Here is a 23,264-nt window from a genome sequence, read left to right on the forward strand (position 1 = left end):
GCTCTGCAATGTTCCAGTACACCAGCTGGGCACAGATGTAACAAAGATGTGTGAGCATGGACCATCGAGCACACACTTGGCTTATTGAAGCAGCATTTCAGGTGCATGGATAGGTCTGGGGGAAATCCTGCAAGACAGCCCTGTAAATGTTTCAAAAAGTTTCATAGTAGTGTTTTACAGCCTGTACAAGGCCCCCAGGCACTGCAAGGGGAGCCTGAGGAGGCTGCGGAACAGAAGCTGATGCCAACTGCAAGAACTATTCATGAAGCTTTTGTACAGGAGACCTTGGAGATGATGTTCAAGTGGAGCATAAATTGGGTGGGTGGTGGACATGCCTGAAGGAGTCAGCAGGCCATTTTCATGTTAACAGCACAAAATACACTCCCAGTTGACAACTTGTCGATTATGTAGCAGAAACTATCAATGACACCTGGACTTGGCTGCAGTGCCAAACAAAATGCAATGATCTGACCAGGGCTGTCAAGGTCACATCTCTCAGACTCTCTGCACAGTCCTGCAGGATCCTGCTTTAGCCTCAGTGCTAGAAATCCTTCCCTAGAAGCCATTAGGGAACTCTTCACTGCCCCTCCTTCCTACCTGCACTCACGCCCTCAAAACTTGCTACAACCCTCAGAGTAACTACTGCCTCCTCTGAGCCTCAGTCGCTGCTTCTTCCTGTCATCACACACACGATGCTAAGTGCCTCATATATGTTGAAAATCCTTAGAAGTGGCACATATTAATGCACTTCCACTCTTTTTGCAGAAGATGGCACACAAAAGGAGGGAGACAACCAGTACAGGAGGAGGCCCTGCCACTGCAGACACTGACACCAATTTAAGGAGCCACTATCAACATTATTGGCAGACAAAGGTCACGCAGGATCAGTGTAAAGTCTGTGGGTTGTATAGCGAAGTAATACACAGACTACAAGAGTAACTTAAACAGGACTTTACTATTCGAAGGTCAGGGCGAATCTGCCCAATAAATCCTGACACAGCACTTATATACCGGTGTGGTCACCGTCGGTATTACAGTATACAGAAGCCAACAAAGTAGTGCAACACCTAAAGTAGTTCTCTTAAAGGTGGACGGTTACATACAATAGTTCTCTTAAAGGTAGACGGGTACATACACTACAATCCTCCCTTTTTAGCTTACAACATACTGATTCCCCATTAAACATACATTATAACGTATATACAACTTTATGCAAGACAGTTCACAGATTCAGTCTCTCTGGAGGTTTCCGGACTCTGTCCGGATAACGCCTCGGTGGTGTCGTAACTCCCGGCGGGGTAGTAGGTGCTTCTGGCAAGGTCGATTCGGCTTGAAGGACAGTGTCAGGTTCATCTGATTCCAGTATTACCAGATCGGAGGTAGGTGTTCTGGGTATCTCTGTCTCAACATTAACCGTGTAAGGTGGTGGAGTAGGTTGGCCATTTGTGGCTGACCCTATGATCTGGTCAACATGGCGCCTTATTATACTGTCCCCAATGTCCACTGTATACATCAACGGCCCTAGCCTTTTTCCAATAGTTCCAGGCTGCCATTTCTCGGTACGGTAGTCCCGGGCCAAAACTTGTTGACCTATCTGAAAAGATCTAGTTGGCCTTTCATTCATGCCCTGGAATTGCCGGTTCTCTACGTCCCTTCTGACGTTTGGCTTAAGCAAATCCAGCCGGCATCTTAGTCGTCTATTAAAAAACATCATGGCGGGAGTTTGATTTGTGACCGCATGTGTTGCATTCCTGTACGCCAACAAGAAGCTATCCACCTTATGTTGTAAGTTAATGGCTTCATTACCCATGGCCTTTATGGCCTTCTTGAAGGTCTGGACAAACCTTTCAGCCAATCCATTGGAGGCGGGATGGTATGGGGCTGACGTGTAGTGCTTAACCCCATTGCTCTTTAAGAATTTCTTGAATTCTTCGGACACAAATTGCGGTCCATTATCAGAACAGATCTGTTCCGGCAGCCCATTCCTAGCAAACATGGTCCTTAACACTGTGATGGTTTTTTCCGTGGTGGTGGTGGACATCTTTATTACCTCCGGCCACTTGGAGTGTGCATCCACCGCTATTAGAAACATTGGCCTAGAAATTGAGTTTTGGCTTAGCCAGGGCTTTAGCGCCGGAAGTTAGTGCCGGCGCTAAGTCCCCCTGCGCGCGCCAAAAATTCAGCAGGGCCGCGCCCAAACGGCTGCCGGCGCTACTGAAGGGTCTTTGCGGCGGTAAATCGGCGCTAACTGCCGTTTCGCGCCGCAATTCCGGCGCTGCGGCACCCGATGCGGTGCGGCAGGCTCGGGAAGTGCAGGCCTCCTCCTTCCCTTAAGGAGGAGCTGCCTGCACCCGATCGCGGCCCGCGAAAATCTTTTAAAAAATGAGCCCGGCACCTCGGACAAGTGCCGGGCTTGCTTCTGTTCTGGCGGGGGGGGGGGGGAAGTCCGGGGAGGGAGCTGCGGCCAGGCGGCCGGCGGGAAAGCGGCCGGCTGCCGCGGGGCCTTTAATGCGCCGGCGCAAAGACTCGTAAGACTCTGTTGCCAGAGTCTTAGTTGCGGCTGTCACGGGCGAGGCGGTCGCAACTGAATTTCGGCGCTGGGGCCCGTCGGCATGGCAACCGGGACGCTGCGCACACCGATGACGTCATCGGTGCCGGCGCAGCGCTACCGGTCTACCGCGGCGTAAGGGCCCCAGGCAATTTCGGCGCCGGTGCCAAATGCAGCGCTAGGCCCTCTAGCGCCGCAAAATCGGCGCTAAGGGCACTCAATTTCTAGGCCATTGAGTCCATAAATGGACCAGCAAAGTCGATGTGTACCCTTTGCCAAGGAGATGAGGGCCACTCCCATGGATGCAGAGGAGCCTGTGGTGGCGCGTTTTGGACCTTCTGGCATCCTAGACAGCTCTTAGTGATTTCTTCGATGTCCCCATCAATGCCTGGCCACCACACAAACGCTCTTGCTAGGTTCTTCATTTTCACTCCACCCAGATGTCCCTCGTGCAGCTCCTTTAACACCTTCTGTTGAAGTTTGGGTGGAATCACCACTCTAGATCCACACATCAGGGTTCCTCGACACACTGACAGCTGTTCTTTTCTCTGCGAAAATGCTGGCAGCATTGGTTCGCCCTGTGCTGGCCATCCCTCCACCGTTAAATCATAGACTCGTGAGAGAGTCGGGTCATTTCTTGTTTCGTTTTCGATCATCGAATTTGTTACTGGTAGACATTCCACTATGGATGAGTGGAACATCTCTACCGGGTCCACTGTAGTCGCTTCTTCTACTATCGGCAATGGCAAGCGCGATAACCCATCAGCATTTCCATGCTGTTTGGACCTTTTGTATTCGATGTCATATTGGTGTGCCCCAAGTAACACGGACCACCTCTGTAACCTTTGCGCTGTCATGGTGGAAACGGCCTTGTTAGGGTTGAATATGGACACCAACGGCTGGTGGTCTGTCAGTAATGTGAACTTCTTGCCCTGCAGGTAATGATTGAATTTCTTTACGCCCCACACAAGGCTGAGGGCCTCCCTATCTATTTGAGCATAATTTCGCTCCGCGGAGGTCAATGATCGGGACGCGAATGCCACTGGCCTTTCCGAGCCATTTGGTAACTTGTGTGAAAGTACTGCTCCAATTCCATAGGGGGAAGCATCACAAGCTAGACGAAGAGGTAACGTTGGGTTGAAATGAGCCAACACTTCTTCAGAGGTAATCAACGCTTTGCTTCTGCGAAAGGCCTTTTTACATTCCTCACTCCACTTCCATGGTACTTCTTTCCGCAACAGAGCATTCAGCGGATGCAGCACCGTGGATAGATTCGGCAGAAACTTGTGATAATCATTAATCAACCCCAAGAATGATCTTAACTGTGATACGTTTTCCAGAGCGGGGGCCTTCACGGCAGCTTCTATCTTGTCAGGTGACTTGTGCAGCCCCTCTCGGTCAATGACATGACCGCAGTACGAGATCCGTTTTTGGAAGAACTCACATTTCTTGCGATTAACTCGAAGGCCATATTCCTTCAACCTAGTGAGCACCAGTTTCAAATTTGTGAGGTGTTCTTCCTCGTCTTCTCCCGTAATCAGGATATCGTCTAAGTAACACTGCGTGCTTGGAATTCCTTGTAATACCTGCTCCATGGCCCTCTGCCAAATTGCTGGAGCCGAAGCTACCCCAAAAACCAGTCTATTATAACGATACAAGCCTCTGTGTGTGTTGATGGTGAGGTACTGACGCGACTCTTCCTCGACTTCCATTTGTAAGTATGCCTTTGCCAGGTCTATCTTGGTGAAGTGTTTCTCTCCAGCCAACGAAGCAAAGATATCTTCAATCCGCGGAAGCGGGTATTGTACCGTGTGAAGCACCGGATTCACTGTGATCTTGAAGTCTCCGCAGATGCGGACCTTCCCCGGTCCCCCTGGCTTGTTACTTGGTGAAGACTTCATGATGGGAACAATGGGCGTGGCCCACTCACTCCAGTCCACTTTTGACAGTACCCCTGATCGTTCAAGTTCTTCCAGTTCTGCCTCCACAGCAGGTCATATCGCGTAAGGTACCGATCTGGCTTTGAAAAATTTGGGGCTTGCATGTTCTGCAATCTTAACCTTTGCTTTAATTCCTCGCAGTGTTCCCAGTCCTTGCTGGAATACCTCTTTAGCTTCGTCCAATATTCTGGACAACCGTTCAGGTTTGACATCTTCCTTTCCGGAATCTACTGTCATGGTGTTTAGTGAATGCCAGTCTATCTTTATTTTCCTGATCCACTCCCGTCCCAGAAGTGGTGGACCTCCCTCAGGCAACACATACAGGTCCATCCTTTGGTGATCTTTGTCCTTGTATCTCACCTTGACTTCTATCTTCCCGATGGGGTATACTTTGTGCCCCGTGTATGTCTGCAATACTAGTTCCGTATCCCGTAGGGGAATATGCTTGAATAACTTTTTATAATCATGCTTATTCATGACCATCAACGCCGATCCGGTGTCCACTTCCATTTTCACTTGGACTTTTGCAATCTGTAGTGTGATCCAGATAGCTTGTCGGTCAGCTTTATTACTCATATTGTGAATTCTCAGACTATCCAGTTCCTTGCAGTTTGAGTGTGAGTCCGAATTCTGTTCTTCCGGACTCTTCCTAGTCACCTCATGTACCTTTCTGTCCCTCTTTTGTGGTGACTCATTATTGTTGGTCTTCTTTCCTGACCGGCATACCTTAGCTATGTGACCGAGCTTGCCACATTTCCTACATTCCTGGTTTTTAAACCAGCATTGGTTCTGGTCGTGTGTTGTCTTCCCACAACGATAGCATTTCGTTGTACCCGAAGTAATTTGCTGCACAGAGTGCCGCTGCCTTTAGCTGCATTTCCGCCGTTCCTTTCGCTGCAGCTTCGTTCGATGCAGCAATAAGGACAGCCTTATCAAGTGTAAGATCGTTCTCTTCGAGCAGTCGTTTTTGTGTTTCTTCCTTCGACATTCCGCACACGAATTTGTCTCTGAGTGCCTCTGCCAGATTTTCCCTAAACTGACAGTGTTTCGCTAGCCTACGCAGTTCAATCAGGTACTCCGCGTTGCTTTCCTCTTTCCGTTGCGTTCTCGCGTAAAATTTGGATCGTTCCACTAACATCAGTGGTGCGGGGTTAAAATGATCCTTCAGGACAGCAACAATATCATCGAAAGTCTGATCCGCCGGTTTAGCTGGTGCTAGTAGATGCTTCAAGAGCCCGTATGTCTTCGCGCCCATCGAGTTTAGCAAGGTTATAGCTTTGTCATCTTCTTCTATTTTATTGGCCTCACCATAGATCTCAATGCGTTCCACATACGTGGCCCATTCTTCTACCTCAGAATTAAAATCGTTGAGGTTACCACGCTTAGGCATCTTCCTCTCTTCCTGCTAACACCACGGATTATTTCTTTAAATTTTCTTTTTTTTTTTCAAGATGGCGGTTCCCGCGGAAATGGCGGTTTCCCGCGCTAATCTTCTCTCCCCGCCCACTTCAATGGCGGTTCCCCGCTTCTGTCTTCTTCTCCGCCTAATGGCGGCTTCCCGCGTTTCTTCCCCTGGCGGGAGGGGTACACTTTCCCCACGGGCGACGGCCGCTGGCTTTCAGGTTCACAGCCTGTGCGTCGGCTTCAGTGCTTTCCCTTTTCTTGGCAGGGCAACCGGCGCTGGGTACACCCCGTTGACGGCGAACAGTTTCAGCCGCTGGGCTGGCTCTCGCTCAGTTCCCCTTGCTCGGGCTCTGTCTCTCTCCCGCTCGCTCGGCTCTACCGGCGCTGGGTACACCCCGTTGACGGCGAACAGTTTCAGCCGCTGGACTGGCTCTCGCTCAGTCTCCCTTGGTCGGCTCTGCCTCTCCCGCTCGCTCGGCTCCCAATCGCGCCTCCCAGCCCTCTCGCAGTCCGGTGCTTCCCTCCCCGGCTGCGGCTGAGTTTTTATATCTTCCCGCGCCTACGCTCCCGGTCGCAGCGCTTCGTGGCTTCGGTCGCTGCCCGGCCTTTTTTGCCGGTCGCGGTCTAGCTGTCTCACGACGCCGTTGCGTCCCCAGCCTGTCTGTACCGTGGCTTCCTTGCTCCACGCTGCCCCAGTCTCAGCGCCTCTGGGCCCGACTTCTGTCCGGCTCCTTTCCCCCTCGACCGTGGTCGAGTGCACCGCCCTTATCCTCCGGTTATTCTTTTTAGTTTTCCCTTACTCACAGTCACCGTGGCCGGCTTGCTTCTCGTGCTGATCGGCTCACTCCTCACCGTGGCAGAAGGGACAGTCAGTGCCTGTTGCTGATGGAAGTCTTTGTCTCTGAATTCTTCCTCCTTTCCAGCTCTGCAGACTCGAGTTTTCTCCCAGCAGAATGACGAGGGCGGTTGCCTCTTCTCGACGCTCGTTAACTGCTTCGGAAGTATTGTTGCCGCAGGGTACGATCGGACTCGTCGCCACTGTAAAGTCTGTGGGTTGTATAGCGAAGCAATACACAGACTACAAGAGTAACTTAAACAGGACTTTACTATTCGAAGGTCAGGGCGAATCTGCCCAATAAATCCTGACACAGCACTTATATACCGGTGTGGTCACTGTCGGTATTACAGTATACAGAAGCCAACAAAGTAGTGCAACACCTAAAGTAGTTCTTTCAAAGGTGGACGGTTACATACAATAGTTCTCTTAAAGGTAGACGGGTACATACACTACAATCAGAAATCTTCCCTTCCTTTAACTTTGTACTTTAAACTCGGCCTAGAAATTCAGTTGCTTGCGCCAGCCGCTAGTGCCTTAGGAGGAGGAGATGTGGGGTGCTAAGCGGCTAGCGGCCGGGCGCAGCGCGATCTGCGCCTCTCGCGAACTTCAGTTAAGATTTAGCGGCGGCGCAAAACCTTTGCGCGCGCTCAGCTGCGCGCGCAGATCCTGACGTCATTTCATGGTGCAACGCCCTTTGTGCGCCCCAAACCGGAAATTCAGTGGCGCCGGCCTATTGTGCGCGTGGTGCCCCTAGCGACTGGTAGAGGGGAACAGTTCCCAGTCGCTGCGGGGCGCGGGGGGCGCTAATTAAAGGGCACTCCTCCTGCAGTATAAATGGCAGCCATTTTGCACCACTCCTTCTTTGTGAGAGATGGATCTTTGGAGGGAGACAAAGGTAGAGAGCTTTCTGGTTTGGCTCAACACTCGCACAGGTACTTGTGGCTTCAGGCCACAGCTTTGCACTTGTCTTTAACTTCAGAGCCATAGCATTGATTGGAAACATATAATGGGGGCTGCAATGGGTGGAAACGTTGGGCTTCTCCATTGCATTCAAAGGGCTCAGAGACGCCGTGAGAGAGTGCCAGTCATGGCCAGACGGAGAAGGGGCAACAGGCGTCGGCAAAGGAGGCCTTACCCACCCAGGGTATACCGCCAGCAGTTCTCATATCTGAACATGTCTGAGGAGCAGTGTGTTCGGAGGCTGTGATTCAGAAGGGCGGTGGTCACTGAGATCTGCCACCTGCTTTGCGGAGATCTGCAGCCACAGCTAAGGAGCAGGACGTCTCTGTCGGTGGCAGTGAAGGCGACGGTGGCTCTCAACTTCTATGCCACCGGCTCCTTCCAATCCGCTACTGGGGACATTTCCAACATCTCCCAGTTTGCGGTACATTGCTGCATCCGCCAGGTGACCAATGCCCTTTTCAGAAGGAGATGTCAGTTCATCTCCTTCTCCATGACCGTTGACAAGCAGCAACAGCGTGCAATGGGCTTTGCAGCATTAGCGGGCTTCCCCATGGTGTAGTGTATGTACCCGTCTACCTTTAAGAGAACTATTGTATGTAATCGTCCACCTTTAAGAGAACTACTTTAGGTGTTGCACTACTTTGTTTGCTTCTGTATACTGTAATACTGACGGTGACCACACCAGTATATAAGTGCTGTGTCAGGATTTATTGGGCAGATTCGCCCTGACCTTCGAATAGTAAAGTCCTGTTTTAAGTTACTCTGGTAGTCTGTGTATTAATTAACTAAAAAACCCACAGACTTTACACATGGTGCAGGGCGCCATTGACTGCACGCATGTGTCTTTGCGGGCACCTCTAGAGAATGCCGAGGATTACCGCAACCAGAAGGGCTACCATTCGATCCATGTGCAGTTGGTGTGTGACCACAGGCAGCTCATCCTAGCTGTCAATGCCCGCTTTCCAGGCAGCAGCCACGATGCCGTCATCCTGCGCCAGACTTCTGTGGCAGACATGTTCGAGGCCCAGCCTCACGCACGAGGATGGCTTCTCGGGGACAAAGGCTATCCTTTGTGCACCTCGCTGATGACCCCGCTCCGTGCGCCCAGCACCGCTGCTGAAGAGGGATACAATGACAGCCATCAAGCAACCAGGAACATCATTGAGCAAACAATCGGCGTGCTGAAGCAACGGTTCCGCTGTCTGGATCGTTCCGGAGGAGCCCTACAGTACTCGCCTGAGCGAGTCTCCCATTTCGTTGTCGTGTGCTGCATGCTGCACAACCTGGCTATCTGCAGGACTCAGCCACTGCCAGCAGACATTGGAGGACCACCAGAGGAGGAGGAGGAGGAGGAGGAGGAGGAGGAGGAGGAGGAGGACCAGCACAGGAGGGAGGCAGAAAGTGCAAGGGCCGCCCGTCGGCGGCTTATTGCAAGTCGGTTCTAGGCCCCCTCTCAGGGAATGGCTTGTGCCAATGGCAGAAGATGAATGTAGCCGCTCCACAAGCCCTCAGCCGAGCAGGGCAACCAGGACTTCCAAAAGAAAGCATGGACAGTGCGATTTCAGAAAATGTTTTACTGTGATACCTCTGTGCCCTTCCCACATGACAAACTAATGGAGAGAAACCCCCCCCAAAAACACAAATAGACCAGTCTCGGCCTTTACAAGTAAAACAAATACACCAGTCTCGGCTTTTATAAGTAAAACAAAACATTTGGCCACACCTTCTACTTTTTCCCCTGCGAGGGTGATGCGTTTCGCATCCGTGACTGGCCCCTACCCGCCCTGCAGCTCCTCCTCAATGGGACCCCAGTGGCTGCAGCAAGGCTGGGGGAAGGCTGCTGAGGGTCAGATGGTGAGACAGCAGATGCCCTTGGGGGTCGGCCTGGACCAGCTCTGGGCCTGGAGGGGCCGGCTGCTGACTGCTACAACTCTGCTTGGGCGGCAGCAGTCTGTCCAACAGCTGGTGGCAGCTGCAATGGAGGAGTGACAGTGTTGGCTGCAGGAATGCTGCCAACCTGACAGATCACAGGCACTCCCTGGTTGGCTGATACATTGGCACGCGCACGGGCCAGCACTGCAGCATGCGCAGCAATCTGCTGAGGCACAGACTGCTGGGCTGCTGCGGCACAGCGAGTGCCCCGGCGATGCCTGGCCGATCCAGCGAGTGTGGCAGCAGTTAGTGCCCGTGTGGCCCTGGTCTGTGTCTGCATGACAGCAGCCACTGAATGCACGGCACGACTGAGCACTTGGCTAGAAGCCGCCTGTGAAGCAGCGAAGTCCTGCTGACTCCTAGCCTGTGCTGCTGCGACATCCTGCAGACTCCTGGCCTGTGCTACACTGAATTGTTGCAGACTCCTGGTCTGTGCTGCCGCGACGTCCTGCAGACTCCTGGCCTGTGCTGCCCCGAATTCCTGCACACTCCTTGCCAGTGACTCTATGGAGTCAGGCATCCTTGCCACTGCAGCCATGAGCTCAGTGTGCCTGCGCTCAGCCTGGGCGCCCATTTCCGCTAGGATCAGCACCTCCTCTGCGCTCACCGTAGCAGGACTGGAGGCCGCACTCACCCTCTGGGGAGAAGGCCGCCGAGCTTCCCCACCGCTCCTGCGTTGCTGCAGCCCGCTGGTCCCCGGAGCTTCACTATCCTCCGAACCTTCCCCCCTGCTCCCCTCCAGGGAAGACGTGTCACCATCATGGCCATGGGCTGCCTCAGCTGAGGGTGTCCCTGATGGTCTGGCTTCCTCTTCCTCCTCCTCTATGTCTGACTTGGACACAGTGCCAGCTTGAGGGGCCGCCTCCTCACCTGGCGAGTCACCATCTGAAAGCAGGGAGGCACAAGAGTTGCTTTAGAGTGAGGACAGGGCGGCAGCGAGGAAGGCATGAGTGCTGCTATGCACTGCATTGGTCCGACAGTGGCAAAGGATGCTGGTGTGAGGCGCAAGTGGAAAGAGAGAGGTCAAAAAGGTGATGCGCTTACCAGTGGGGCCCACAACAGGGTCGGCATCTCCACTGGCGACGGGGCCAATCAGCCGGCCTGACATAATGCGCTCCACACGCTGCTCCAGGTCGCTGAGCTGTTTGAGGTCAGGATGGCCTCCCCCGGTCTGACGCTGCTGCCTTCGGTTGTGCGCCAGCTTGCCCTGCAAGAGAAAGGACGGCCTCTAAGTACAGTGTGAAGCCCTGATCTTGCCTGCACTGCCTCCCATGGTGGATTAGCCCTGACAGTGTGTAAAGTCCTGAATGTGCAAGTGATTTTCATGACAGTCCCATAGCTGCTGGATGAGGGCTGGGCATTAGGGCTTTCAGGTCCCTTTGCCCATAAAGTGAGGTGCACATGCAGGGATGAGGAGGACACTGGAAAGGGTACTCACCCTGACAACCCGAGTGAGGTTGTTGAACTTTTTTCGGCATTGTACAGGAGTCCTGGCAACCACGCTGTTGGAGGTCACCCTGTTTGACACCTCCCTCCAGGCTTTCCAATAGGCGCTGGGCAGCGGCTTCCTGCCACCTTCAGGGAACAGAACATGGCGCCTGCGCTCCACTGCGCCAACCAGCACCCTCAGGTCACCCTCGCTGAAGCGCTGCGCTCTCTCCCTGGCCTTCTCCATTGTCCTGGGCGTTGAACAGTTCAAGCAGCAGTGGTCAGGCCTTGCTTCAGGGCTGCAGTGTGCAGGGCGTGGTAGCCAAACAATTCCACCCTCCCCCTTTAAGAGCTGACCGGCGCCAGAGTGTCTGCCTTCAATCAGCAACTCACCGCACCTGCGCTGCGCCCGCCCTCGGGGGTAGCGCCCCGGACCGCCGGCTTAGCGCCTAATGATAGTCGTGCATCGCCTGTTTTAGCGCAGCAGCAACCTCTTGGGGCGATGCAACTGAATATCGGCGAAGGTAGCGCTAAGTTGCACCGGGCGCAAACTTTAGCGGCCGCCCGGCTGTAGCGCCCCAAACATGGCTATACTGAATTTCTAGGCCTCAATTACACCCTCGCACAGTCACACAACCAGTATGACAACCTGGTAGTGCATTGCACTGTCACTAAACTGCTACTGCTTACGCCTGCCATTACATGCTAACTCTTGTCCCTCTCCCTTTTCTCTGTCAATCAGATGACTCAAGCATTGCAGTCACGCAGACTGAGAAGGAGAATCCTCCAAAAGATGTACTCTTACCCTTCCAAGCTCCAGCACTCCATGTGGTGTCAGATAGTGAGTTAGAGGTGTCTGCACTGGGTGATTCACTAGGCACTGGGTGATTCACTGGGCACTGGGTGATTCACTAGGCACTGGGTGATTCACTAGGCACTGGGTGATTCACTAGGCACTGGGTGATTCACTAGGCACTGGGTGATTCACTAGGCACTGGGTGATTCACTAGGCATTGGGTGATTCACTAGGCACTGGGTGATTCACTAGGCACTGGGTGATTCACTAGGCACAGCTGAGTAGGAGGAGGTGCAGATGGAGGGACAGCCCAAGACACAGTTCACCAGAGGGCCATCCTTTGTCCAAGCTCTGCTGAAGAGGATAGAGGTGCAGTCTTTAGGGGCCCAGCCTTTAAAAGAAATGTGTTATTGCAGACCAGAAATTGCTCAATGCTTTGAGCTGCCTGTCAGGCAACTGCCGCTATGTTGCAGAGTGTGCAGGAGTCCACTACCAACCTGTGTGGGGTTCTGGTGTACGACACCGACACTGCAGTCAACCATGGGACATGTGGAGGTGCTGCCGAATAAGCCTTGGCGAGTTGCTGCAGTGCATCTTGTAGATGGTACACACTGCGGCCACGGTGCACCGGTGGTGGAGGGAGTGGATGTTAAAGGTGGTGGATGGGGTGCCAATCAAGCGGGCTGCTTTGTCCTGGATCGTGTCGAGCTTCTTGAGTGTTGTTGGAGCTGCACTTATCCGGGCAATTGGAGAGTATTCCATCACACTCCTGACTTGTGCCTTTGTAGATGGTGGAAAGGCACAAGTCAGGAGGTGAGATACTCGCCACAGAATACCTAGCCTCTGACCTGCTTTTGTAGCCACAGTATTTGTGTGGCTGGTCCAGTTAAGTTTCTGGTCAATGGTGACCCCCCAGGATGTTGATGGTGGGGGATTCAGCGATGGTAATGCCATTGAATGTCAAGGGGCGGTGGTTATTAATGCAGGGGAGCATAGATTGTTGAGCTGAAGTTCTGTTCAATGAGCTACTGCTGAAGAGCTCTGGCTGCAGGCAACTCTTAGACCTCTCCTGCTTCCTCGCTATCCTTTATGTCATCAGCGTCCTCTGCCTCGTCATACTGAAGGTCCTTGTCCAGAGGTAGTTCCATGTGTCGTTCTCATTGCAGAGCTAAGTTATGTAACATACAACAAACCACCATCATACAGGACAATCTTTGGGGGCTGTATTGCAGGAAGCCACCAGACCTGTCCAGGCATCAGAATCATTGCTCGACAATTCCAGCGGTCTGCCTGATAAGGCTGTAGTGGCCCCATGGATCTGATTGTAGCCCAGTTTGGTTGCTTGGGCATGGAATACTGAGAGGAGTCATGAGCCAAGTGTGTAGGGGATAGCCCTTTTCCCCAAGCAGCCGGCCTCTCACTGTGCAAAGGCAAAGAATGGGGAGATGGAGGATTGACGCAATATAAATGTGTCATGGCAGCTGCTAAGAAAGCAGGCACAGACCTGCATGATGCAATGCTGGTGGCTACACACCAGCTGCACATTAATGGAGTGGAAGCCCTTCCGCGGGGTTGTGTGAAGGAATCCGCAGGGCAGCATGGGTACAGCCAATGACATCCTGGACTTGGGGAATCCTGCAATCTGTGGGAAACCCAGAGCCTGATCCTGCTGCTTCTGGATGTCCATGGGAAAAGTGTTTGCTCTAGAAAACATGGCATCATTAATCTGCTTAAGGCAAGCACAAAATGCAGATTGACTGATGCTGATATCTCCGTTGGCAGCCTGGAAGCAGCTGGAGGCGAAGAAGTTGAGGGCTGCAGTGAGCTTGACTGCAACAGGCAATGCTGTGGCATTTGGTCTTGTTGCAGAAAGTGGCACAACTCTGTCACAGCCTCACAGAGAAACAAGTCTCCTTACGCACTGCTCCTGACAGAACTGCAGGTATGTTGTCCCGGGCCTATAGACTCTGTTTGAAGAGCAGGGATTCCTGCAGCTACAGCTGTTTTCTCCTTCCTCCAACTGCTCCTCCTGCTTCTGCCAGTGTGAGATTCCCAGACTGACCCTATGAAGAAATAAGTACACTGCAGAGTTCACAAGGTTCAGTAGCAACTACAGATACATTAAAATCATCTAAGCAGCAAAACCCCACTCTCTAATACAAGAAAAATTTCTCTCAAAACTTTCTACCGCTTTACCTGAGAGCGGCTGAGAATCCTTTTAGATATTGCTGGAGCTGGTCCCCCTCCAGCCTGTATTGGCCATGGTTTGTGGGTGGAAGCAGGAACTGGTGGTAGCAATGGGGGCAGAGACTAAAATGGAGTTGGGGATCGCAACAACATCATTTGACCCCGAGTATCATATGTTAATGAGGCTCCCATCTGGATCTGGCAGGAGCTCTGGCCACTTGGATCGAGGTCTGGCTGCAGTCAGTAAGCTGGTGCTTCCATTACGTGTGCCACTTTGGTCCCGTTACTGCCCCGCTTTCAAGCGCAAATGGGGCTGTAGAACATGAAAACTGCCTCAATTCTCTTAATTAACAGTCCTGTGTACACCTGTGCCCTCTATAAATACGTCTCACCTACAGTGTCTTAAATCTCCCAGGCAACACACAAATATCCCATTCCTAACATCTGATGAAACCTTTAGAAGAATATTCTCTCCTAGCACAACAACCACAGTGCAACCAGATTTTCACTCACCAAACATGTCATGTATGTGAGTGCTTAATGCTGGGTCCCCTTAGCAATAATGTGTGATGTAAGTACTCTCGTGCTTCGTCTCGGGTACCGCCTGAGTGGCAGTAGTTATGACATGTGTGCATATGAAACCCTTGGGGTTGAGGTGGTCCTGTCTCCAGGCTGCTGAGTCCTACGATGGTTCAGGCTCAGCACTTCCGCAATGGGTAGGCAGGCTGGTCCTGCCTGCTTTGTGAATTGTGCAGCCATCAAAGGGGGCTGGAGGGAGAGGGGCCCAGAGTGTTGCCGCCCTGAGAAACAGCGCCATTATCTGTTCCCATTCCAGCCATGTCTCTGCTGCTGGGCACTAGCTCACCATTGTCACTGATCGATGAGACAACAGAAGTAATGGCACCACTAATACCAGTGACACCCTGCCTCAGGTTCTCTGGCTGATCTCCAAGACTATCAGAGGAGTGTGAAATATTAGATGAAATAAACATAGTGAGAGAGGAAGTATTAAGGGGTTTAGCAGCTTTAAAAGTGGATAAATCCCCAGGCCCGGATGAAATGTATCCCAGGCTGTTAAGCGAAGTAAAAGTGGAAATAGCAGAGGCCCTGACCATCATTTTTCAATCCTCTCTGGCTTCAGGCATAGTGCTGGAGGAACGCTAATGTGGTGCCCTTGTTTAAAAAGGGAGAAAAGGATAAACCGAGTAATTACAGGCCAGTCAGACTAACCTCGGTGGTGGGAATATTATTGGAAAGAATTCTGAACGACAGGATAAATCTTCATTTAGAAAGACACGGATTAATCAAGGATAGTCAACACACATTTGTTAAGGGAAGGTCGTGACTGACAAATTTGATTGAATTTTTTGAGGAGGTAACAAGGAGGGTAGATGAGGATAGTGCATTTGATGTAGTGTACATGGACTTTAGCAAGGCTTCTGATAAGGTTCCACATGGCAGACTGGTTACGAAGTTAAAAGCCCATGGGATCCAGGGCAAAGTGTCAAGTTGGATTCAAAAGTGGCTCGGAGACAGGAAGGAAAGGGTAATGGTTGATGGGTGTTTTTGTGACTAGAAGGCTGTCTCCAGTGGGGTTCTGCAGGGCTCAGTACTAGGTCCTTTGCTTTTTGTGGTATATATCAATGATCTAGACTTGAAAATAGGGGGTATGATTAAGAAGTTTGCAGATGATACTAAAATCGGCTGTGTGGATGATACTAAAGAAGGAATCTGTAGACTGCAGGAAGATATCAATAAATTGGTCAGGTGGGCAGAACAGTGGCAAATGGAATTCAATCCGGCGAAGTGCGAGGTAATGCATTTGGGGAGGGCTAACAAGGAAAGGGAATACACATTAATATGATCGAATTCTTCATTAAGATGGAGAATGAAGTAGTCGACTCAGAGACTAGGGTCCTAAATTTAAATAAAGGAAACTATGATGGTCTGAGGCGCAAGTTGGGTAGGATTGATTGGGGAATGTCACTCAAAGGGTTGACGGTGGATAGGCAATGGCAAACATTCAAAGACTGCATGGATGAATTACAGAATTTGTTCATCCCAGTTTGGCATAAAAATAAAACAAAAAAGGTGACTCAACCGTGGCTAACAAGGGAAATTAGGGATAGCATAAGATCCAAGGAGAGGACATTTAAATTGGCCAGAAAAAGCAGTAAACCTGAGGATTGGGAGCAGTTTAGGATTCAACAAAGGAGGACAAAGGGATTAATTAAGAAAGGGAAAATAGAATATGAGAGTAAGCTTGCAGGGAACATAAAAACTCACTGTAAAAGCTTTTATAAATATGTGAAGAGAAAAAGACTGGTGAAGTCAAGCGTAGGTCCCTTGCAGTCAGAATCAGGGGAATTTATAATGGGGAACAAAGAAATGGCTGACCAATTAAATACATATTTTGGTTCTGTCTTCACAAAGGAGGACACAAATAACCTCCCAGAGATGTCGGGGAACATAGGGTCTGATGAAAGGGAGGAACTGAATGAAATCAGTATTTGTAGGGAAATGGTGTTAGTGAAATTGATGGGATTGAAGGCCGATAAATCCCCAGGGCCTGATAATCTACATCCTAGGGTACTTAAGGAAGTGGCCCAAGAAATAGTAGATGCATTGCTGATCATCTTCCAACATTCGATGGAATCTGTAACAGTACCCATGGATTGGAGGGTAGCTAATGTTACCCCACTATTCAAAAAAAGTGGTAGAGAGAAAACGGGGAAATACAGACCGGTAAGCCTGACATCAGTAGTGGGGAAAATGCTAGAGTCCATTATAAAAGATGTAATAGCAGAGCACTTGGAAAACAGTGACAGGATCAGACAAAGTCAACATGGATTTACAAAAGGTAAATTGTGCTTGACTAGTCTACTGGAATTTTTTGAGGATGTAACTGGTGAAATAGATAAGGGAGAACCAGTGGATGTGGTGTATTTGGACTTTCAGAAGGCTTTTGATAAGGTCCCGCATAAGAGATTAGCGTGTAAAGTTAAGGCACATGGGATTGGGGGCAAGGTATTGACTTGGATAGAGAACTGGTTGGCAGACAGAAAGCAAAGAGTTGGAATAAACGGGTCTTTTTCCGAGTGGCAGGCAGTGACTAGTGGGGGACCGCAGGGATCGGTCCTTGGACCACAGCTATTCACAATATATATTAATGATCTAGACAAGGGAACTAGATGTAATACCTCCAAATTTGCAGACGACATAAAGCTGGGTGGGCGTGTGTGCTGTGAGGAGGATGCAGAGAAACTCCAGGATGATTTGGACAGGTTGGGTGATTGGGCAAATGCATGGCAGATGCAATATAACGTGGATAAATGTGAGGTTATCCACTTTGGTGGCAAAAACAGGAAGGCAGATTATTACCTGAGTGGCAATAGATTGGGAGAAGGGGAAGTGCAACGAGACCTGGGTGTCTTTGTGCACCAGTCGCTGAAGGTAAGCATGCAGGTGCAGCAGGCGGTTAAGAAGGCAAATGGTATGTTGGCCTTCGTCGCGAGAGGGTTTGAGTACAGGAACAAGGATGTGTTGCTGCAGTTATACAGGGCCTTGGTGAGACCACATCTTGAGTATTGTGTGCAGTTTTGGTCGCCTTATCTGAGGCAGGATGTTCTTGCCATGAAAGGAGTTCAGCGAAGATTCACCAGGCTGACACCTGGGATGGCAGGAATGACGTATGAGAAGAGATTGGGTCGATTGGGCTTGTACTCGCTGGAGTTTAGAAGAATGAGAGGGGATCTCATTGAAACTTATAAAATTCTGACAGGACTGGACAGACTAGATGCAGGAAGGATGTTCCTGATGGTCGGGGAGTCCAGAACCAGGGGTCACAGTCTAAGGATAAGGGGTAAGCCATTTAGGACAGAGATGAGGAGGAATTTCTTCACCCAGAGAGTGGTGAACCTGTGGAATTCTCTATCACAGAAGGCAGTAGAGGCCAATACATTAAATATATTCAAGAAGGAGTTGGATATATTTTTTAAGGCTAAAGGGATGAAGGGGTATGGGGAGAAAGCAGGGACCGGGTACTGAATTTGATGATCAGCCATGGTCGCATTGAATGGCGGAGCAGGCTCGAGGGGCCGAATGGCCTACTCCTGCTCCTTTCTTCTATGTTTCTATGTTTCTATGGTAGGACACTGAGTAGTGTAGAGGAACAAAGGGACCTTGGAGTGCATAGCCACAGGTCCCTGAAGGTAGCAGGCCAGGTAGATAAGGTGGTTAAGAAGTCATACGGAATGCTTGCTTTTATTAGCAGTGGCATAGAATACAAGAGCAGCGGGGTTATGCTTCAACTGTATAAAACACTAGTTAGGCCACAGCTAGAATACTGCGTGTAGTTCTGGTCACCACATTACAGGAAAGATGTGATTGCACTAGAGAGGGTACAGAGGAGATTTACAAGGATGTTGCTGGGAGTAGAGAATCTTAGCTATGAGGAAAGACTGGATAGGCTGGGTCTGTTTTCCTTGGAACAGAGGAGGCTGAGGGGAGACCTTATTGAGGTGTATAAAATTATGAGGGGCCTAGATAAAGTGGATAGGAAGGACCTATTTCCCTTAGCAGAGGAGTCACAAACCAGGGGGCACAGATTTAAAGTAATTGGTGGAAGGTTTAGAGGGGATTTGAGGGGAAATTTCTTCACCCAGAGGGTTGTGGGGGTCTGGAACTCACTGCCTGGAAGGGTGGTAGAGGCAGAACCCTAATCACATTGAAAAAGTACTTGGATGTGCACTTGGGATGCTCTAACCTGCAGGGCTACAGACCTGCAGCAATGTATGATTTTCAGAAGACATCCATTTTGAAAGCAGGATCAGTGATGTTGTAAGATTCGGAAATTTTCATTAAATAATCACGCAAGAAAACAGGATTAATAATACAGCTTTATTGACCAAAAGAAGCTTATACAGAAAACCCTTTGATAAAAAGGGGCATACAAAATGGCCGCCGGACCTCGTGATCAGTTTCTTGGACCATTTGATTTCTGTTACTGCAAGCCAGGCAGGCTTGTGGATTGAGGACAGTAAGCCCGCGAAAGCCAGTATCGGGAAACCGAAACTCAGGGAAATGGGCATACATATTCAATTGGATTCTAAGTACAAGACAGTTTCAGGTAACAGGATGGGGCCCATCAAGATATGGGCGGACAATTGAATGAACACTTAAACCCATTTACTGTACAAAGGAAAAACCGTTTAACAGCCATCAAGGGCAATCTCCAGACCGATCAATATGCGAACCGAGTTACGGTGACAAAGTAAAAGACATTATTGGCCAGGAAGGCCAGTTAAGCTATCACCGGCTCCCGTTACAAGACAAAGCGCCCCTGCAGAGATTTCTGCCCGCCAAAAATATTACAAAGACTGGACTATGATCTGGCGGGAGATAAGACTGTCCCAAAAGGGTATAACTATGGATTGAAAAGGCCATCAGGACGCTTCACCTCTACGCTACGCCTCGCTTCGGACTTCACTTCGGTTTTCATCTTCTTCAACGCTTGGGAGTACGCTTCGGCGCTTCGCTTCAGATTCACGTTTCGGGACGGACTCGTCGGTTAAGGCAGCGTGGTCGGTGTTCGGCCAGGCAAGGTTCAGCCACAAAGGGAAGACGAAGGAGGGTGGCCCGGGTACTTTTGTCGGGAGATCATCGACGACCCAGGCCGAAGGAGAAGACACCCTCTGGAAAAGCCTAAGCCAGGCGGGAAAGAGAAATAAACGGACTCTCCCATGTGCATCCAGTTATTCAACATCACATCGGTTAATAAATTCTCCTACGTGCCAGTTCTTCAATAACTGTTAACGGATTCAGCCATGACGGGCGCTCATCGAGGCTGGGTCCACTGCCTCATCGCCTGAGAGAGAGAAAAACAAGCTGCGCCAGAAGTTTCCAAATCCACGTGGCGACGGAAGGCTGTACCAAAAGGCTGCGAACCCCCTCTTTTGCGAATCTGAAAGTGGTGAGCATGATCCCGAGTTCCTCAAGTCGAAACTTAGTTTAGGTCTAGGGGAGGGAGAGGGTAAGGGTAATCGTAATGTGTTTTCCCTTTTTCGATGTGCCGTGTGTTTCCCATTTCCATGGAATCAAGTTTATGGATATGTGCATGCTTGTAGTCGCTTTGATTTGTGCTTATGATATGTATTTTATAATGCTGCAAACTGTTCAATAATAAAAGCATCCATTTCGTGCTATTCAACCTGGTCTATTGAGTCTTTCTCTGCACTACAGTTCCCTGCACCTAAGTCCAAGGTCTAGAACCGTAGGGAAGAGTGGGTCGAACCACTCAAGGGTAATTATTGCACAAAGCCTGGTAGGAGACCAGAACGAGCAAGAGAAACCCCCTACAATGTCAAGGCTCATCAGCCAAGGGATGCAATGAACCGGCCCTTCAGCCAGGAGGTTCCTGTGCCAGCTGCTCATGCTCGTTCTCTTCACAGTGCGCTCCTCTATATATCACTCTCTAAATCTCCCCAGGTGGCGATATCTGAACTGGTACTTGGACGGAGCAGAATGAGTGACGGCGTGCGCTGTGAACTACTCTTTGGCCAAGTCTCCCTGGACCCTGGCTTGGCGTTCCCTGACACAATTACAGAAAGAGAAGAGGAAAAGATGATATAGTAATATCCTCATCAAATGCCTTCACATCCAGCTTCCAACTGGTTCGTGGACAGTGAGTGAATCAGGGAGCAGATGAGAAGGAAGAGTGGGACATGATGGTTAGCATGAACCCTGAACTCTTCCTACTTCTTCAGCAGTCAAAACAGTGAGAGCTTGCACTGTCATGATGATTCACAGTGACACCAACTGTCTGTATGCAGCCCATCGAGTGTGATGACATGACATCATGCAACTACATTGGATGGACGATTTCTTTGGCCTGAATGCAAGGCTGGTGGTGCTAAGTGTACAGGTGGGCATTCAAGGCAAACATCAAAACTAATTTAATGCAGCGCGAGGGGAAGATAATTGGAAGCATCATAAATGCCGCGTGCACTGAATTAATGGAAGGTAACAACAGGCTCTATTACCTTGGCTGACCTGGTACAGTCATTATATTTCTTCCTACATTGCCTCCAGGGAAGCAGTATGTTGCTCATTGATGCTGGGAGCCACCTCCTATCATTCTTGTTAGGAAGCTTCCTGGGAGTCCTACAGCACCTCAGCCCAATACGAGCCCCTTCCTAGAAACATAAAAACATAGAAGATAGGAGCAGGAGTAGGCCATTCGGCCCCTCGAGCCTGCTCCGCCATTCAATGTGATTATGACTGATCATCCAAATTCAGTACCCGGTCCCTGCTTTCTCCCCATACCCCTTCATCCCTTTAGCCTTAAGAAATATATCCAACTCCTTCTTGAATATATTTAATGAATTGGCCTCTACTGCCTTCTGTGGTAGAGAATTCCACAGGTTCACCACTCTCTGGGTGAAGAAATTCCTCCTCATCTCTGTCCTAAATGGCTTACCCTTTATTCTGAGACTGTGGCCCCTGGTTCTGGACTCCCCGACCATCGGGAACATCCTTCCTGCATCTAGTCTGTCCAGTCCTGTCAGAATTTTATAAGTTTCAATGAGATCCCCTCTCATTCTTCTAAACTCCAGCGAGTACAAGCCCAATCGACCCAATCTCTCCTCATATGTCATTCCTGCCATCCCAGGTATCAGCCTGGTGAATCTTTCCTGCACTCCTTCCATAGCAAGGACATCCTTCCTCAGATAAGGCGACCAGAACTGCACACAATATTCAAGATGTGGTCTCACCAAGGCCCTGTACAACTGGAGCAAGACATCCTTGTTCCTGTACTCAAACCCTCTCGCTACGAAGGCCAACATACCATTTGCCTTCTTAACCGCCTGCTGCACCTGCATGCTTACCTTCAGCAACTGGTGCACAAGGACACCCAGGTCTCGTTGCACTTCCCCTTCTCCCAATCTATTGCCATTCAGATAATAATCTGCCTTCCTCTTTTTGCCACCAAAGTGGATAACCTCACATTTATCCATGTTATATTGCATCTGCCATGCTTTTGCCCAATCACCCAACCTGTCCAAATCATCCTGGAGTTTCTCGGCATCCTCCTCACAGCACACATGCCCACCCAGCTTTGTGTCGTCTGCAAATTTGGAGATATTACATCTAGTTCCCTTGTCTAGATCATTAATATATATTGTGAATAGCTGGGGTCCAAGGACCAATCCCTGCGGTACCCCACTAGTCACTGCCTGCCACTCGCAAAAAGAGCCGTTTATTCCAACTCTTTGCTTTCTGTCTGCCAACCAGTTCTCTATCCAAGTCAATACCTTGCCCCCAATCCCATGTGCCTTAACTTTACACGCTAATCTCTTATGCGGGACTTTATCAAAAACCTTCTGAAAGTCCAAATACACCACATCCACTGGTTCGCCCTTATCTATTTTACCAGTTACATCCTCAAAAAATTCCAGTAGATTAGTCAAGCACGATTTACCTTTTGTAAATCCATGTTGACATTGTCCGATCCTGTCACTTTTTTTCAAGTGCTCTGCTATTACATCTTTTATAATGAACTCTAGCATTTTCCCCACTACCGATGTCAGGCCTACCGGTCTATAATTCCCCGTTTTCTCTCTACCACCTTTTTTGAATAGTAGGGTAACATTAGCTACCCTCCAATCCATGGGAACTGTGCCAGAGTCTATAGAATTTTGGAAGATGACCAGCAATGCATCTACTATTTCTAGGGCCACTTCCCTAAGTACCCTGGGATGTAGATTATCAGGCCCTGGGGATTTATCCTGTGCTTGTTCCCTCCATCAGAATTTCTATGGCTCCACAAGAGAAACCTGGCATTCTGTGCCCTGCTGAACATGCTTGCAGGTATATTTCCAAACAGAGGGCTCTGCCTTGCAAACCACAATGACACCCCCTTTAAGCAGCTGCAGTTTTTCAAATCCTCCGACAGTATACAATTTTCCACTCAACTACGGGCAAGCTTCAAGACAGAGATCGATAGATTTCTGGATATTAAGGGAATCAAGGGTGATGGGGATTGTTAAATCTGTGAGTTGTTCAAGTAATTAATACTCAGACTTAATCAGTAACAATAAAACAGGTCTTTACTGGTTGGAGGTAGGGACTACACGTAGGTCTTTACTTCATGCCCACAGGCGGGAACTGAGGGGAGATCAGTACCCACAGTACTATTTATACCCCTATGGCCAGGAGTGGTACTGCGTA

This window comes from Somniosus microcephalus, chromosome 23 (genome assembly GCF_052327205.1).
Source record: "Somniosus microcephalus isolate GS21.2 chromosome 23, FLI_Smic_1.0, whole genome shotgun sequence".
NCBI lineage: Eukaryota > Metazoa > Chordata > Chondrichthyes > Squaliformes > Somniosidae > Somniosus > Somniosus microcephalus.